Raw genomic sequence first — 18,002 nt, forward strand, 5'->3', positions numbered from 1 at the left:
CAATATGTGATATATACATACAATAGTATATTCAACCTTACAACGGAAGGAAATTTTGTCATATGCTACAACATGGATGAATCTTGAAGACATAATACTAAGTGGAAGAAACTGGTCACATCTCTATTTTACATCTCTATTCAACAGAGTGTAAGCACTTGTGCACCAAGCAGAATGTGTAAGAACATCATTTGGGAGGCCGAGACAGGCGGATCACGCGGTCAGGAGATCGAGACCATCCTGGCTAACACGGTGAAACCCCATCTCTATTAAAAATACAAAAAAATTAGCCGGGCGTAGTGGCGGGCACCTGTAGTCCCAGCTACTCGGGAGGCTGAGGCAGGAGAATGGCGTGAACTCAGGAGGCAGAGCTTGCAGTGAGCCGAGATCGCGCCACTGCACTCCAGCCTGGGCGACTGAGTGAGACTCCATCTCCAAAAAAAATGAAATAAAATAAAATAAAAAATAAAATTAAAAAACGAACATCATTAGCATCATTACATGTAATATCTCAAATTGGCAATAATCTCAAACTCATTTAAAAGTAAAATTGATAAATTGTAGAAAGTCAAACAATGAAATGCTAGGAAACATTAACATAAGTGAATTAGTGCTACGTTCATATTTCCCACTAACGTAATGCTGACTATAACAACCTAGATACTTCTAGATTATTCCATTCAGGTAACATTAAAAAATCAGGTACACTTAAATAATAATGTTTAATAATATGTACTGAGGAAATAAAACCACAAAGAAAAGAAGGAAATAACTACCATAGAATTCAGGTTATCTTTGGCAGAGAGAAATAGTGATTTTGACAGGGTGTATGGGAGTTATTTAGGTTGATGACTTTATTTCTTAAGCTTGAGGGTCATCAAGCAGAAGTTCACTGTATGAGAAAGGGCTGTACTGTACGTTTCTACTTTGTGCATTTCCCCCATGTATATTGTAGTCCACCAGGAAATTTAATTAAAATGCAAAGTAGTTGGTTAAAACATAATTCTGTAATACTTGGAATTGCTCTAATTATAAGGAAACACTTTTGCTTAGAACAAGGAAGTTATAAATGTATTTGCTGGTGACAAGAGACAGACCTCAATGACTGGTGGCTGTAAACTGAGCTCACTGCTGGAAACTTTTTGATCATAATATAGTCTACATTTCACAGCACTTAACTTTTGGGCTACCAGAAAGGGCTGGCTTGGTCACAGTAAGAAGAGAGAGTTTAACAGAACTGAGAATAGATTTCTCTCACTGCCCTTCAGGGGAAAAAAAAAACTGAAGAATCCTAGAACATATAGTTTACTGTAAAAGACTGCTTGTTGTTAGGAAACATGATCCATACTGGAGAGGAAGTATGAATGCAGAGAAGGTGGAAAAGGCTGTATTAATTTACTGTAAATCTAAAAAGTCATACTGGAAATACTACATAAATGTAAAAAAACTGGAACGCTTCTAGTAAATATACCTGTTTCATTTTTAATATATATATTACAAATCGAAATCCTAAAAGAGAAGTTTTTGAGGGTTTTTCAATGAAAAATATTTACGACAACAAGGTTTTAAATATAAATGAAAAGGGTAAAAAAATTTGGGAAAGTTTTGTGTTACAACTTTCTACTTACTGCCTACAAAAAAAAAATCAATACTGGCAAAGAAAACCAAATACATTTATATTTAAAAGAAAAAGATTGCATAGCAGCCCAAGTATGATTTATTTCATGATGAATTAGACACCATTTTTTAAAACAGCAAGATACACCTCACACAACCTCCAAGAAAATAGCAATGCAGATTTAAACACGTATGAATGGAAAGAATTAGATTTCCTTTCACACCAATTTTGTTTGAGGTCTGCCAATTAGATAAAGGTCCAAGTACTAAAGCTACAACATTGAAATTGCTTCCTAAAATGAAGGAAGAAAACACTTTCACAAACTTCTTAATGTTCATCAAGTACCTCCTACTAGGTATTTTCTATGTGCATTTACTTGTTGTCGCATTCAATATGCATGATCAACCAATGGAATTGGAATTATTTTCTAAGATTTACAGGTGAAGATATTGAAGCTCAGAGTACATGTATTTTCTCTAGTTACATACTAAGGAATTAGAATTGTCAGAGTTTAGACATAGTTCTTCTGACTCTAAGACCAATTATTATTGTGCCTACCCGCAACTTTTAGATACCCTACTAATATCAGGGATTATCAGTCACAGTAGAGTCAGGAAAAGATAACTCATGTCAAGTACTTCAACAAAGGGAGTTTCATATGGGAAGGCAGTACCAAATTGTTAGAAGACCTCACAGAATAACAGGGTGAGGGGAGATAGCCCAGAGGTTATCAAATGCAAGAAGCTGCTTCCATTACTAGGGCTGGAGAGTCAATAGAAGGAACATTCCATGCTCATGGATAGGAAGGAAGAATGTTTTAAAATGGCCATACCACTCAAAGCAATTTACTGAGTAAATGCTATTGCTATCACTACCAAGAACATTCTTCTCAGAATTAGAAAAAAAAAAACATTCTAAAACTCATATGGAATCAAAAAAGAGTCTTAATAGCAGTCCTAAGAAAAATGAAGAAAACCAGAGGCATCACATTACCCAACTTCAAACTATACTACAAGGCTACAATAACCAAAACAGCATGTTACTGGTACAAAAACAGACACACAGACCAGTAGAATAGAATAGAGAATCCAGAAATAAATCTGGACACGTACAAACATCTGATCTTTGACAAACTTGACAAAAACAAGCAATGGGGAAAGAGTTCTCTACTCAGTAAATGGTGTTGGGATAACTGGCTAGTTATATGCAGAAAATTGAAATTGATTCCTTCCTTGCACCACATACAAAAAACTCAAGATGGATTAAAGGCTTAAATGTAAAACCTAAAATTAAAAAACCCCGGAAGATAACCTAGGAAATACCATTCTTGATATAGGCCCTGGCAAAGATTTCTGATAAAGATGCCAAAAGCAATTGTGACAAAAAGAAAAATTGGCAAATGGAATCTAATTAAACTAAAGGGCTGCTGCACAGTAAAAGAAACTATCAACAGAGCAGACAACCTACAGAATGAGAGAAAAAATTTGCAAACTATGCGTCAAAGGTCTAATATCCAGAATCTATAAAGAATTTAAACAAACAAGCAAAAAAAAGAAAACCCCATTAAAAAGTGGGCAAATGACATGAACAGATACTTTTCAAAAGAAGGCATTCAGGTGGCCAACAAGCATGTGAAAAAGTGCCCAACATCATTAATCATTGGAGAAATGCAAATCAAAACCACAATGAGATACCATCTCACACCAGTCAGAATGGCTATTATTAAAAAGTCAAAAAATAGATGCTGGTGAGGTTGTAGAGAAAATGGAACACTTATTCCATTATTCCCACCACTGCTGGTGGGAATGTAAATAAATTCAGCCACTGTGGAAAGCAGTTTGGGAATTTATCAAAGAACTTAAAACAGAACTACCATTTGACCCAGCTATCTGATTATTGAGTATGTACCCAAAGGAATATAAATTGTTCTATCATAGAGACATACACACGTTAGTTCATTGCAGCACTGTTTACAATAGCAAAAACACAGAATCAACCTAAATGCCCATTAACAGTAGACTGGATAAAGAAAATGTGGTACGTATACACCATGGAATACTATGCAGCCATAAAAAGAATGAGATCATGTTTTTTGCAGCAACGTGGGTGCAGCTGGAGGCTATTATCCTAAGTAAACTAACCCAGGAAGAGAAAACCAAATACCACATGTTCGTACTTACAAGTGGGAAGCACTGAGTACACATGAACACAAAAAAAGGAACAATAGACATCTGAGCCTATTTGTGAGTGGAGGGTGGGAGGAGGGTGAGGACCAAAAAACTGCCTATCAGGTACTATGCTTATTACCAGGGTGGCAAAATAATCTGTATGCCAAACCCCTGTGATACACAATTTGCCTATGTAACAATCGTGTGCATGTACCCCTGAATCTAAAATAAAAGTTAAAAAAAAATAACTCGAAAAATAAATAAATAAATAAATAGATAAATAAATAAATAAAAGAGAAGGAGCTGATGTTACCAGAGCCCCAGATCTGAGTTCCCTTCACAGGAGCTGAAAACTTAAAAGAAGGGCTTTTTGAGGGAGCAGCAGGAGTAGCTACCAAGGGGAATTTGGAGACATGAAGAAGTGCTCATCTGACAGGAGCTAGAATCATAGAAGGAGCTGCAAGATGGGAGCTGGGACCTCAGAGGAAGGTGCTGCCTTGTGGGCTCTGCAACCACAGAATTGCTATACACACTGACAGAGCTACCTCCAGAAGCCAAGACAAAGGCTTACCCTGGCTTCTCACCTCCAATCTCCAGCCAGTGCCTCCCTGTTAGGTGAGCCCAAAAGAAGCAATTTGAGAGGAATCTGGGAATGTAGTTTGCAGGAGTCATCCTTCTGTGATCTGTAGTTTAGGGCATAGCACGTGAAAGGAAGAGGAGGTGGATCTCAGAGTAAAGAGGAAAATGATCAGACCACAAAGCTAGTTTTCCAGGTCACATCAAATTATCCCAGCCCCAAAAGATGATGATGAGTAAAAATTACCTAAAGTATCTAAACAGACTCATGTTAGAATAGTTAATTTGATATGTAATATTTTTATTTGTTTCTCATGAAGATAAGTCACCATGTAACATGAATAAATACATACTTGTTTCAGTTATCAAGAAGTCTAAATAAGTAACACTGCACACAAAGGATGAGAAAGCAAGCTGAAATACAGGAGGCAAAGAAAGATTCCTACTATCATATAGGATTGATATAGAGGCAAAAAGTAGATAAATGTGAATAAGAGTCTAAAATTAAGTCTATATCTTAGTCCTGGCCATTAAAGCTTATAAGGGACATAAATTTGAATGATAATTCCAATTGTTAGTTTTGCTAATGTCTGATTAGAGCTTTCAGAAATCAATTCTTTTGTTATATAAAGTAGCAGCTTATAATTAGGGGAGGGGGAATTCACATTTGAAACAAAAGAATTGATTTCTAATTCTAGGTGGTGGAAAAAAATAGCACCAAGAAATGTTAAGACCAAAAAAAAAAAAAAAAATGCTGTGAAAGACAAATGCAAAAGAAATGGGAAAAATGCAGGCTGGTATTTCATTAGAATACATAAGTAGTACGAAGCTTGTGTTTTCTCTCTTATTATTTTTCTATAATTATCCAAGCCTATAAAATCTAGAAAGAGGAATATTAGGCACATCCAGCAAATGTTTAATATATTATGTTCATTAAAAGTACCTAGCCAGTGCTATCCAACAGAATTTTCTGGCATGGTGAAATATTCCTTTTTTTTTCTTTTTAAAACAGCTTTACTGAAGTATAATTGATATGCAAATGATGGCACATTTATAATATGTAAAATGTGATGAGTTTGGACATATGCAAACACCCATGATCCCATCACCACAGTCAAGGTAATAGACATATTCAACACCTCCCAAAGTTTTGTTGCATCCCTTTGTGTGTGTTTCATTGGTTGATTGGGGGGTGTGTGTGTGTGTGTGTGTGTGTGTGTGTGTGTTAAGAATACATAAAATGGGCCAGGCATGGTGTCTCACGCCTATAATCCCATCACTTTGGGAGGCTAAGCCAGGTGGATCATGAGGTCAGGAGATCGAGACCCTCCTGGACAACATGGTGAAACCCTGTCTCTACCAAAAATACAAAAATTAGCTGGGCGTGGTGGCATGTGCCTGTAATCCCAGCTACTCGGGAGGCTGAGGCAGGAGAATCACCTGAACCAGGGAATCGGAGGTTTCAGTGAGCTGAGATCGTGCCACTGCACTCTAGTCTGGTGACAGAGCGAGACTCCATCTAAAAAAAAAAAAAAAAAAAAAAAAGAATACATAACATCATGAGATCTACTCTCTTAAATTTTGAAGTACAAAATACCATATTGTTAACGATAGGCACCATGTTGTACAGCAGATCTCTAGAACTTATTCATCTAGCATAACGTACTTTATACCCATTGAACAACTCTCAATTTCCCCCACTTTCCAACCCTGCCAATCACTATTGTATACTTTTCCTTCCATGAATTTGACTATTATAGATACCTCATATAAGTGAAATCATGCAGTATTTGTCCTATGGCTGGCTTACTTCACTTAGCATATTGTCCTTTCAGTTCCTACATGATCTAGCAAATGAAAGGATTTTCTTTTTTTAAAAGCTGAATAATATTCTACTAGATATGTAAACCACATTATCTTTATCCATTCATGAGTTGATGCCCACTTGGGTTTTTTTCCATATATGGACTATTTTAAATAATGCTGCAATGAACATGGGAATGCAGACATCTCTTAGAGATACTGATTTTATTTCCTTTGTGTATATACACATAAGTGAGATTGCTGGATCATGTGATAGTTCTATTTTTTAATTTTGAGGAACCTCCATACTTTTTTCCATTATGACTGTATCAATATACACTCCCACCAACAGTGTATAATGGTTCTGTTTTCTCCTCACCCTTGCCAACACTTGTTGGCTCTTGTCTTTTTTTTTTTTTTTTTTTTTTGAGATGGAGTCTCACTCTATCGCCCAGGCTGGAGTGCAGTGGCACCATCTTGGCTCACTGCAAGCTCTGCCTCCTGGGTTCACGCCATTCTGCTTCAGCCTCCCGAGTAGCTGGGACTACAGGCGCCTGCCACCACGCCCAGCTAATTTTTTGTATTTTTAGTAGAGACGGGGTTTCACCATGTTAGCCAGGATGGTTTCCATATCCTGACCTCTTGATCTGCCCTCCTCGGCCTCCCAAAATGCTGGGATTACAGGTGTGAGTCTTTTTGATAGTAGCTATCCTATTATGTGTGAAGTGATAGATCTCATTATAGCTTTGATTTGCATTTCCCTAATGATTAATGATGTTGATTACCTTCTCATATGCCTGTTGGCCACCTGTATGTCTTTTTTGGAGAAATGTATTTTCAAGACTTTAGCCCATTTTTTAAATTGGGTTGTTTGTTGTTGTTGTTGCAGTTGAATTGTATGAGTTTCTTATATATTTTGGATATTATTAATCCCTTGTCAGATATACAGTTGACAAATTTTTTCCCATTCTGTAGACTTTTCATTCTGTTGATTGTTTCTGTGCAGAAGCTTTTTAGATTGATGTGGGCCCACTTGTCTATTTTTCCTTTTGTTGCCTGTGCTTTGGGTGTCATAGCCAATAATTTACTGCCATGACAAATGTATAGCAGCTCTTCTTCTGTTTTCTTCTAGGAGTTTTGCATTTTCAGCCTTTACATTTCAGTATTTCTTTTTAAGCTGATTTTAGTGTATGGTTTAAAGTAGAGGTTAAATTTCTTTCTCTCTCTCTTTTTCTTTCTTTCTCTCTCTCTTTCCCTTTCTTTCTTTCTCTCTTTCTTTTTTCTTTCTTTCTCTCTTTCTCCCTTCCTTCCTTCCTTCCTTTTCTCTCTCTTTCTTTTCTTTTTCACATCAATATCCAGTTTCCACAACACCGTTTGTTGAAAAGACTATCCTTTACCCATTGTGCATTATTGTCACCCTTGTCAAAGATCATTTGACTATATGCATTGGATTATTTCTGGGCTTTTTATTCTGTTCCATTGGTCTGTATGTCTGTTTTTATGACAGTACAAAACTGTTTTGATTACTGTAGCTTTATAATATATTTTGAAATCAGGACGTATTATGCTTCCTGCTTTGTTCTTTCTCAAGATTATTTTAGCTATTCTGTGTCTTTTATCACTCCATATGAATTTTAGGATTGTTTTCCTATGTCTATAAAAAATGCCATTGGAATTTTGACAGGGATAGCACTGACTCTGTAGGCCACTGGGTAGTATGGATATTTTAACATCAATTATTCCAATCCATTAAAATGGGATATATTCCCATTTACTTATTTCCTGTAAATTTTTTTTATCAGTCTTTTGTAGTTTTCAGTGCATAAGTCTTTCACCTCCTCGGTTAAGTTTACTCCTAAGTATTTTATTTTCTTTTATGCTATTGTAAAAGGGACAGTTTTCTTAATATCCTTTTTGGACAGTTCATTGTTAGTGTGTAAAAAGCTGATTTTTCTCTGTTGATTTTGTAGTCTGCAAATTTACTGAATTTAAAAACTAGTTCTAATATTCTTCTGTGGAGTCTAGGTTTTCTGTATATAGGATCATAACATCTGAAAAGAGAAATAATTTTACTTCTTTATTATTAGGATTATGGGCAAATTTCTATATACATACAACCTGCCATGACTGAATTATGAAGACATAAAAATCTTTACAGAATAATAATGAGTAAGGAGGTTGAATCAATAATCAAAAGCCTCCGAAAAAGAAAAGCCCCTGACCAGATGGCTTTACTAGTGAATTATACCAAAAATTTCAAGAAGAATTAATGCCGGTTCTTGTCAAACACTTCAAAAATGCTGAAGAGAGGGGGAGACTGCCAAACGTATTTTATGATACCATCATTACATAATACCAAAGCCAGACAAAGATATTACAAGAAGAGAAAATTAAAGGCTAATATCCTTGATGAATATATTCAAAAATCCTCAAAAAATACTAGCAAACAAAATTTAGTAGTACATTAAAAATATTATGAACCATGATCAAGTGGGGTTTATTCATCATAGTCCATTCAAATTGCTGTAACAAAATACCATAGGTTGACTGGCTTATAAAAAAATAGAAATTAATTTCTTACAGTTCTGGGAGCTAGGAAGTCCAAGCTCAAGGCACCAGCAGATTCTATGTCCGGTGAGGCCCCTTTTCCCAATTTAGAGATGGCCATCTTATTGCTGCCTCGCCACTTGGCAGAAAGAGCAAGAGAGGTCTCTGGTGTCTCTTTTATAAGGGCACTAATCACATTCATGAGAGCTCCATTCTCATAACCTAATCACATCCCAAACACCACTCTTTCAAATACCATGAAATTGGGGATTAGGTTCCAACATATGAAATTTGGGGAGTGGAGGAAACAAACATTCATCTATTGCATCATCCTTGGGGTTACAAGGATGGTTCAATATATGCAGATCAATGAATGTAATACCCAACGTTAATGAAATTAATACTAAAAATCACATGATCTTTTTAATAGGAGTAGAAAAAGCACTGGAAATAATTCAACATTATTTCATGATAAAACTGATCAACAAACTAGGTATAGAAGGAATGTACTTCAACATAATAAAGGTCATAGATGACAAGCTGAAATCTAACATTATACTTAATGGTGGAAAGTTGTAAGCTTTTCCTCTAAAATCAGGAAGAAGACAGGGATGCCAACTTTCACCATTTCTATTCAACATAGTACTGGAAGTCCCAACCAGAGCAATTTAGGAAAGAGAAAGAAATAAAGTGAATTAAAATGTTATTATTCTCTATCTGTTCCATCTAATGCATAGTCATTAGCCACGTGTGGCTATAAAGCAAGTGAAATATGGCTATTTTGATTGTGGAACTAAATTTTTATTTTTATTTGGTTTTACTTAATTTTCATTTAAATTTAAATAGCCAAATGTGGCCAGTGGACACATTTTTAGGCAGCACAGACTATATGTATTATTCAACCTTGGAAGAAAGGTATCTTCTTCCCACAATGAATAACTTAAAGTAGGACAAGTTTGTAGCACTGAGAATGTGACTCCTTCCTACTAATCAGAATAGCTGACTTATTCCTACGGTGGTTATAGTCAAATTTCCCAAATATTCATGTACCCTTTAAATTCATAGTAAACTATTTCTTCATTTTTAATGTAAGCAATTATTGGTATACACTTCCCTCTCAGAACTACTTTTTCTCTGTCCCATAGGTTTTGGTATACTGAGCCTGAGGCTACTGGTGTCAGCCTGGTGGTAGTGCAGCTCATCTGATGCCTGGGGCTGCAGGATCCTAGCTGGTTCCTGTGACAGACCTTGGGAAGCTCAATCTCAGGTAAAGCCTTGAGTCTGGGGTCATAGGGGCCTGCCCCGTACTGGGTTTTAATGGGGCACGTCCAGTATTGGACCTCACAGCAAAGTGCTCACTTCCCTCTTCTTCCCTTAAGCAGAAAGTTTCTCCCTCCATGTTGTGCTGCCGGGAGTTGAGGGAAGGATGAAGTGGGTAATGTCAAATTGCCCTCCCTACTCTTCTTAATTGTGTCTTTTAAAAATGTATGTGCTATACCCAGGTGCTGTAATCTCTTCCTTGGTTTCCCAATCTCTTGTAAAGGTATTTTTATGCATAAATAATTGTTCAAGTGGAAGTTTTTTTGCAGAAACAAGTGCAGGAAAGTCCTATTCTGCCATTTTACTGATGTCTCTCCCCAGTATGGTCCATTTAAAACAGAAATCACATCATGTCTCTGCTCAAAACCCTCCAGCAGTTCCATTTTATTCAGAACAGGTCAAGGTTTACCATGGCCTGCAAGACCCTACATGGTTTGCATCCCCTAATTCTCTGATTTCATCTTTTGTCTACTCCTTGTTCACTCTGTCCCAGGCACATTGGCTGTTGCTCACAAACATGAGGCATTTTAGGGTCTTTGCACTTGTGTCTTGCCTGAGGGTATTTGCACTAGCTGTTTCCTCTGCCTAGAACATCCTTACACAAGAGTTTTGTGTACTTCCCTTATGTCTGTCTTTTTTCTATCCTTTGTGTCTTTGCTCAAGTCCCACCTCCCCAAAGATGCCTACTCCTGACCACTGTATTTAATATCGTACCTTGTTCTCAGCACGCCCAGCTCTCCTGATTTCCCTAACTCTGCTCTATTTGGTTTCTTTTTTTTTTTACTACAGCAATCATCAGTTAAAACATGCTAGATCATTTATTTATTTACTGTATGTATTTTTCAGTGTCTATCTTATCTTAGTAGAATGTCAACTCCAGGAAGGCAGTAAATTTTGCCTATTTTTTTCACTGATATATCCCAAACACCTTGAAGGGGTCCTAACATACAATAAACACTTTATAAAAGTATATTGAAAACATTAGCCAGTGTTTGTTAATGAAGTCCATATATCTATGATGTAAAAGTGTATATGTATACATATGCATATGTATGTATAGAATGGTTTTAATGAGTTAAACTTCTGTGAGTAAACATACTTGATTGTTAGTGTAACATGAAAATTGCAAAGTCAGAATTTTCTAAATGAAAGGTCATAAAGCTTCTTTAGTAAATGTTAATTTGTTTCAAAGTATTTTAATAGTGATATAAAATCCTAGATGTGTTCAACTGGGCTGAGATAATGATATTAGAGAAAAATTATAATTTTCTTGATGCCCAAGCCCTTCCATCTTTAATTTTAATACTTACGGCACTTCATTAAAATGCATGCTGTATTTAATTTTCCAGGAAATTTTACAGCATGAAAGAAGAATGCATATTCAAAGCAATTTCCAGTCAAACTAGTTGAAACTTTTAGAATCTAAGCCAATAGAGCCTGTGTCTTTTCTAGATGTGAGGCTGTTCTTGGCACGTTTGCAGGGGTCAGTGTAGCTTCTGAGCTAACTTTAACCCTTGCTCAGTGCACCTATTTCCTAAGCCCTTTACCACGTTCTGTACCCTTTCCAAATTGCCGATATCAATTTCAAAGCCCCAGGGCAGACATAATATTCTCATAATATCTGACCACTGCTAACAGCTGTGGGAAGAAAACTTGCTGTTTTTAGAGCCTCTGCTTCAGTGTACATATCCCATTTTCATCCCTCGTTTCTTAAAAGAATTATATTGCTGACAAATTTAACTTTGAGTCCATAATAAATCTTGGAAATTTTTTCTGGCAACTGCTTCAAAGCTGGTTATTTCTGATTGTGTAGTCATGGAAATCATGTTTTATCCTTAAAATGATCCTACACTTATCAATGTTAAAATTAGCATATTTTTCTCTCTTTCTGCTGGTGAAGGTCAATTTTCCCTCTTGTTTTATTGGAGAGGCTGTTTGACAACCTTGTCAGAGCTAGTATTTCCATCAAAATTTGATGAATCGACTATATCCCATCTCTATATCCAAATGAATATGAACTGTTCGAGGACAAGTTTATGTCCCATTCAGTTTTGTATTTTCTACAGAATTTAGCACATAATATGTGTTCCATTCTACATATTACATGGTAGCACTAACATAGTCTGGTCCTTCATTATCTCTTAACTGGATTAGAGTTATAATGTCCTAACTTGTCTCCCCACCTCTGGTTTCTTCAAATGTTACTTGGGCTACAGACATAGTAAATTACTTGTAAGTAGTCTGGATATAACCTGTTCTATCTACCCATACACATGCTACTCCCTCTCCCTGAAATGTCTTTCACCTGCATCTGCCTGGCTCAATCCTAAATATACTTCCAGATTCAGTTCATGTGTTACCTCCTTTGCAAAGGCATCTCTGATGCCTCAGAGTGGCAATATAGCCTTGCGGTTATGGGCTCAGACTCTGAAACCAGGTTGCTGGAGTTGGTTTATTTTGCCTCTTACTAGTTGCATAACCTCAGGAAAGTTACTTAACCTCTCAGTGTCTTGGTTTCCTAACTGTAAAGAAAATAGCAACATCTTCATAGGATTGTTGTGATAATTAAATGATAGACACTGAGCACCCTTAATCCAAAAATCTGAAACCTGAAATGTTTCAAAATCCGAAACTTTTTGAGTGCTAACATGACATCACAAGTAGAAAATTCTACACCTGACCTTAGATGATGGATCACAGTGAAAATGCAGTGAAAACTTTGTTTCATGCACGAAATTATTTCAAAATATTGCATAAAATTATCTTCAGGCTATGTGTATAAGGTGTATACTAAACATAAATGAATTTTATGTTTGGAATAGGGTCCCATCCCCAAGATATCTCATCATGTATACCTAAATATTCCAAAAATCTGAAATTTGAAACACTTCTGGTCTCAGGCATTTCAGATAAGGGATACACAAACCATGTATATACACACACACACACACATTTATATATATATAGAGAGAGAGAGACAGAAAGAGAGAGAGCTCTTAGAATAATACCTGTTTCATGGTAAGCATGCAGTAAATGTCAGCTCTTATGAGTAGCATAATAGATATATTGACATTGTTATTTTTATTATCACTCTAGTCCCTTAAGCAGAGTTATTACATAATTTTTATCATTGCTGTTTAACATTGATTTTTAATTATTTTTACCTTGTGACCATACCATGAGTTGACTGAGTGGAGATACTTTTACTTAGTCAACTGCTGGACCTAGTACAGTGTTTAATATTCAATAGGGCAAAATAAATATTATTTGGAGTGACTGACTAAGCTGAAATATCTTCTCAATGAAACTATCAACATTTATAATGAGTAGTTCCTAATACCCGCCCATGGAATTTCATGATGATTTTAAAGTATCATACCTAAATAGCTGTGTTGATAGTAATCATGCATCAGTCCCAGGAGCAGTAGCATTCACTGTACTCAATTTAATGTTTTCCTCAAAACCAACCTTACTAAATAAAATGCTATTAAGATTTGAGGAGGCCCAGACACAAAAGAGTCAAGTAATTCTTTTCATTGTCATAAAAGTATTCAAGAATATAACAAACAGCTTTCTTCCGGCCAATTCAACATTTGCTCCCACTAGCCATTCTACTTCCAGGTTTAACACTTACAAGAAAAAGAAAATGCTTCAATTATCAATAATTCAAATTGAAAGTGACACTTTTTTGAAGTAGTATTATTTTAATATTTTTGGGCAATAGTCAACACCTAATGTAGGAAAGCAATTTCCTTTTACTTGTGTGTGTGTGTGTGTGTGTGTGTGTGTGTGTGTGTGTGTGTGTGTGTGTGAGATGGAGTTTTGCTCTTGTTACCCAGGCTGGAGTGCACTGGCGCAATCTCAGCTTGCTGCAACCTTCACCTCCCGGGTTCAAGTGATTCTCCTGCCTCAGCCTCCCAAGTAGCTGGGATTACAGGCGCCTGCCACCACGCCCAGCTAATTTTTTGTATTTTTAGTAGAGACAGGGTTTCACCATGTTGGCCAGGCTGGCCTTGAAGTCCTGACCTCAGGTGATCTGCCCGCCAACCTTGGCCTCCCAAAGTGCTGGGATTACAGGTGTGAGCCACCGCACCTGGCCAGAAATTTCTATTAATGTCAATAAAAGCTCACAGTGTTTGACATATTTTATTTTTTTAAGAGCTATGTTGCATGAAAACCCTAGTGCTGAAATAAATTCCTTTAGGCACTTGGGCCCTACATTTTATCTGTGTTCATGATCCAATCCTCATGTTTAGAATCAACATATTCCTCTGAGTTCTAAAGCATTTATTTTATAATAACAATTTATTATTAAACCCATTTCATTATAACCTAAAATCTACTACAATTGCATTTTAAATCAATCACTAACATTTAGCTATCAGTACATGACTTCAAATTGATCCAAAGATATAAAGAATTAAAAACTGTGTTTATTCATTCATTTATGTAACTCCCTAGAAAATCAGACATGTTTTGTGCTAAACCTGAACAAGGAAGTGTGTATCCGCAGGATGTAATGGCTGTTGCATTGGTTCTAATATTGAGGAAAAGAGACTGAAAACTAGATAGAGAGCCAGGTATATCAGGTGGTCTGAATGCATCTCAAACCTGAATGCATCTCTATTTAATTCTGGCAAATTAAACAGAATTTTATTGGAAGAATATTACTAGTAGCTCAAAGAGCTGAGGGGAGAACCAGAGAATCAGGCCCAAGAAATGAGAAGGAACTAAGGAGTTGAGTAATGTTGCAGAAAAAAAATCTTATTTACAAATGTATCTGCTGCCACTGTCCACAATCTCCTCCATGACACACAGGCACCATAGCTAGATGCAGAAAAGCAAATCATAAAAATCATTTTCCTTTAGGTCACTAGGCTAAAAAAGAGAATCCTTGATGATAATATCTGAGTGTTGATTTCCATGCTGCAGCCACCAGGAGATGAGAAGAGGACAGATTTTACCTTTAAGCACCTGTCACTGGGAGATGCACTATCACCTACTGAGAATCTCAGTTTAAAGGTTCTCCAAAATTAGAAAGCCACTTCACTTTCTGAGCAGCCAAAAATGACATCTGTACATTCTCAAAGTCCCAGTAACATTGTTTGAGTCATATGTAGAGCTTCATCTAAAGCCTGTCTCCTCCTGAACAATCTGATTACATGGCTTATTAAATTAACCTTTTGGTTTAAGCCAGTTTGTTTCAGGTTTATCTGTTATGTCCTATGGAGTTCCTACCACCAGTACTCAGGGCTTCTGAAATTTTCTCCATTGTGGCATTCCTGTTTCAGGGATCTCCAGATCACACTAGCTTAACTTTGAGAAGTGCGTTTCTAACTTTTAATTTTCTAGTATGGTTACCACTACCCAAATATATACTCTTACTCAATCAGATTGTCTGCTTGACTGAATTTCCACATGTCACTATGTGGGTTTTCCATTAGGATGTTCTTTCCACCTTTGGGCATGTGCCAACCAGGACCAGGACACAACTTCAGATGGCATCATTCAATTTGAGCATCTAGCTCAAGCCATGGAGTACATAGCCCATAAAACTGGATGAACATGGCAGCTTCTTCAAATTTGAGTATTGTTTGGATTATCTTTACTCGGGCTTCATTCAGAAATTATTTAATGCAGCTTACAAAAATCAGTAAAATTAAATTAAAAATGAAATAAAATCATTTATGAATAAAGGGGGCTCAAAATTTAAAGAAAAGCAATAACTGGCTCATAACACAGAGTCATACTTTTGTTCTCAACTTTCTAGCAGCCAACCTGCAAAGAAGAAGTAGTCGTTTATCCAGGTAATATTCCCTATACATTAAAAACAATACAATTGCTTAGGGAAGAACAACTATTAATGGAATTCAAACCAGACACGATCCTCTCAAAGTTAGCTCAGATTCTCAGAGAAGTAGACACTAAGACAGGATTAAACAAAGCAAGATTTATAGGGAAAAAATGGATATGAAGGAAAGGAGGAGGGAGCTATCAGACCACAATACAATTTCAACACCATGAAGGAGAGATGGAAGGAAGGAATGTTAGGTAGGGAAAGTCTTAGATTGCACGGTAATTTAAGGAAATTATTAGCAAGGCTGATGAGGAATCCTTCAGCCAAAGTTGCTCACTAGGGAAGTCTTGTATCTTGCTGGAATATCCCTGCTTTAGTACCCTGGTACATACCATCATTGGCTAGGAAGAGCCTGTGAAAAGTATGGTAATGGACTCAGAGCTCAACAGCTGGAGTCATTGATCAATTATGCTCCCCATAGCAGAAGATCTGAGAGCAACATTTTCATGGCTGCCACACTCCCACACTCATTTTGGTGATTGTGGAAAGATGATGACTATGAAATGTAATTGATTTACTTGAATCAAGCCTGGAACTTTATGTACCTTGGAAACTGACACTTCCCAATCATTTTAACCTTCATGGCCAGCTGGATTTGCCCTTACTCAGATTATGCTGGCTATGAGCTTTATAAATCTTGAAATATGAGAATCCATGCCCCATGGAACTGGTGTTTTAGTGAAGGTTATAGACATGTCAGGAATGAAATATAATACAAGGTGAAGGAAATGTGTGTTTAATAAAGGTATAAACAATGTATTGTGGAGGGGCAGGGAGAAATGAGAGATTTCAGTTTTCATTTCACAAGTGGCTTTACAGATGAACAGTCAAGAGCAGCCCAATCATTTGCATTTATTGTTTTAAATAATGAGGACTAATGCATTAATGTAGATCTGTAGGTCTCAAACTTTAGTGCACATCAGAATCATCTGGAGGACTCGCTAAAACACCGATTATTGAATCCACCCCCACCCAAAGAGTTTCTGATTCAATAGATCTGGGGATGGAGCCTGAGAATGCACAACTTTAACAAGTTCCCAGGTGCTGCTAATGGTGGTCTGAGTAGCACTATAGGAGAACCAAGTAAGTAAAACAAAAACTCTGTTTTTAGAATATGAGTTACCCAAATAATTACTCTCATACTTCCCTCTCCTTAATTAGTGTTGAACTTATATCATCACAGGATCTCTGTTAATTACATAAGTACAATGGAGTACTATTCAGCCATAAAAATAATGACATCCAGTCATTTCAACAACATGGATGGAACTGAAGATCATGTTAAGTGAAATAAGCCAGGCACAGAAAGACAAACATTGCATGTTGTCACTTATTTGTGGGATCTAAACATCAAAATAACTGAGCTCATGGACATAGAGAGTAGAAGGATTACTAGAGGCTGGGAAGAGTAGTGAGGGGCTGGTAGGGAGGTAAGGATTGTTAATGGGTCCAAAAAGTAGAAAGAATGAATGAGACCTATTTGATAGCACAACAGGGCGACTATAGTTAATAATAACTTAATTATACATTTTAAAACACTTAATGGGTGTAATTGGTTTGTTTGTAACTCAAAGGATAAATGGTTAAGGGAATGAATACCCCATTCCCCATGATGTGCTTATTTCACATTGCATCATTGCATGCCCGTACCAAAATATCTCATGTACTCCATAAATATATACACCTACTAAGTATCTACAACTATATATATATATAATTACAGGTTACATAGTAGCTTTGGTATCTTGGTATCAAGCAAGTGTGGGTTCAAGATTGGGACTCTTGGGCTTGTTTTGTTGTTGTTATTAATTTTTTTCAATTTACATTTTTTAATTATGAAATTAACTCAGGCTAAAAGTAAGAGAGAAGTAATATCCACAGGCTCTGTTATAGCCGCCACTTGGATGTCGACTGTGCTGGCATTTTTCATGGAACTTTTCTCATTTTTAATCATAATACATACTATTTTATATCTGGCTTTCATTGAACACTGTATCATCTGATTTTTTCAGATGTTTCAGGCATTGTACTGTTTATCACTTTTTAAAATTTTATTTATTTAATTTTTTTTTTTTTTACCTTTTTTTTTTTTAATTATACTTTAGGTTTTAGG

General features: G+C 36.3%; 2 protein-coding genes across 2 annotated transcripts in view; both read left to right on the top strand.

The window, feature by feature from the left end:
* The first annotated feature begins 5,390 nt into the window (after positions 1–5,390).
* MAGEB10 (MAGE family member B10) overlaps positions 5,391–18,002 on the top strand; it is a 199,503-nt gene continuing 186,891 nt past the window's right edge. The window contains exons 1-2 of the mRNA XM_058441474.1: positions 5,391–5,481; positions 9,858–9,979. The gene's annotated coding sequence lies outside the window, so the exon portion shown is untranslated. The remainder of the gene's footprint in view (positions 5,482–9,857; positions 9,980–18,002) is intronic.
* The window catches only part of DCAF8L2 (DDB1 and CUL4 associated factor 8 like 2), a 121,684-nt gene continuing 113,605 nt past the window's right edge, over positions 9,924–18,002 (top strand). The window contains exon 1 of the mRNA XM_032756302.2: positions 9,924–9,979. The gene's annotated coding sequence lies outside the window, so the exon portion shown is untranslated. The remainder of the gene's footprint in view (positions 9,980–18,002) is intronic.

This window comes from Hylobates moloch, unplaced genomic scaffold, assembly GCF_009828535.3.
Source record: "Hylobates moloch isolate HMO894 unplaced genomic scaffold, HMol_V3 SCAFFOLD_7, whole genome shotgun sequence".
Classification (NCBI taxonomy): domain Eukaryota; kingdom Metazoa; phylum Chordata; class Mammalia; order Primates; family Hylobatidae; genus Hylobates; species Hylobates moloch.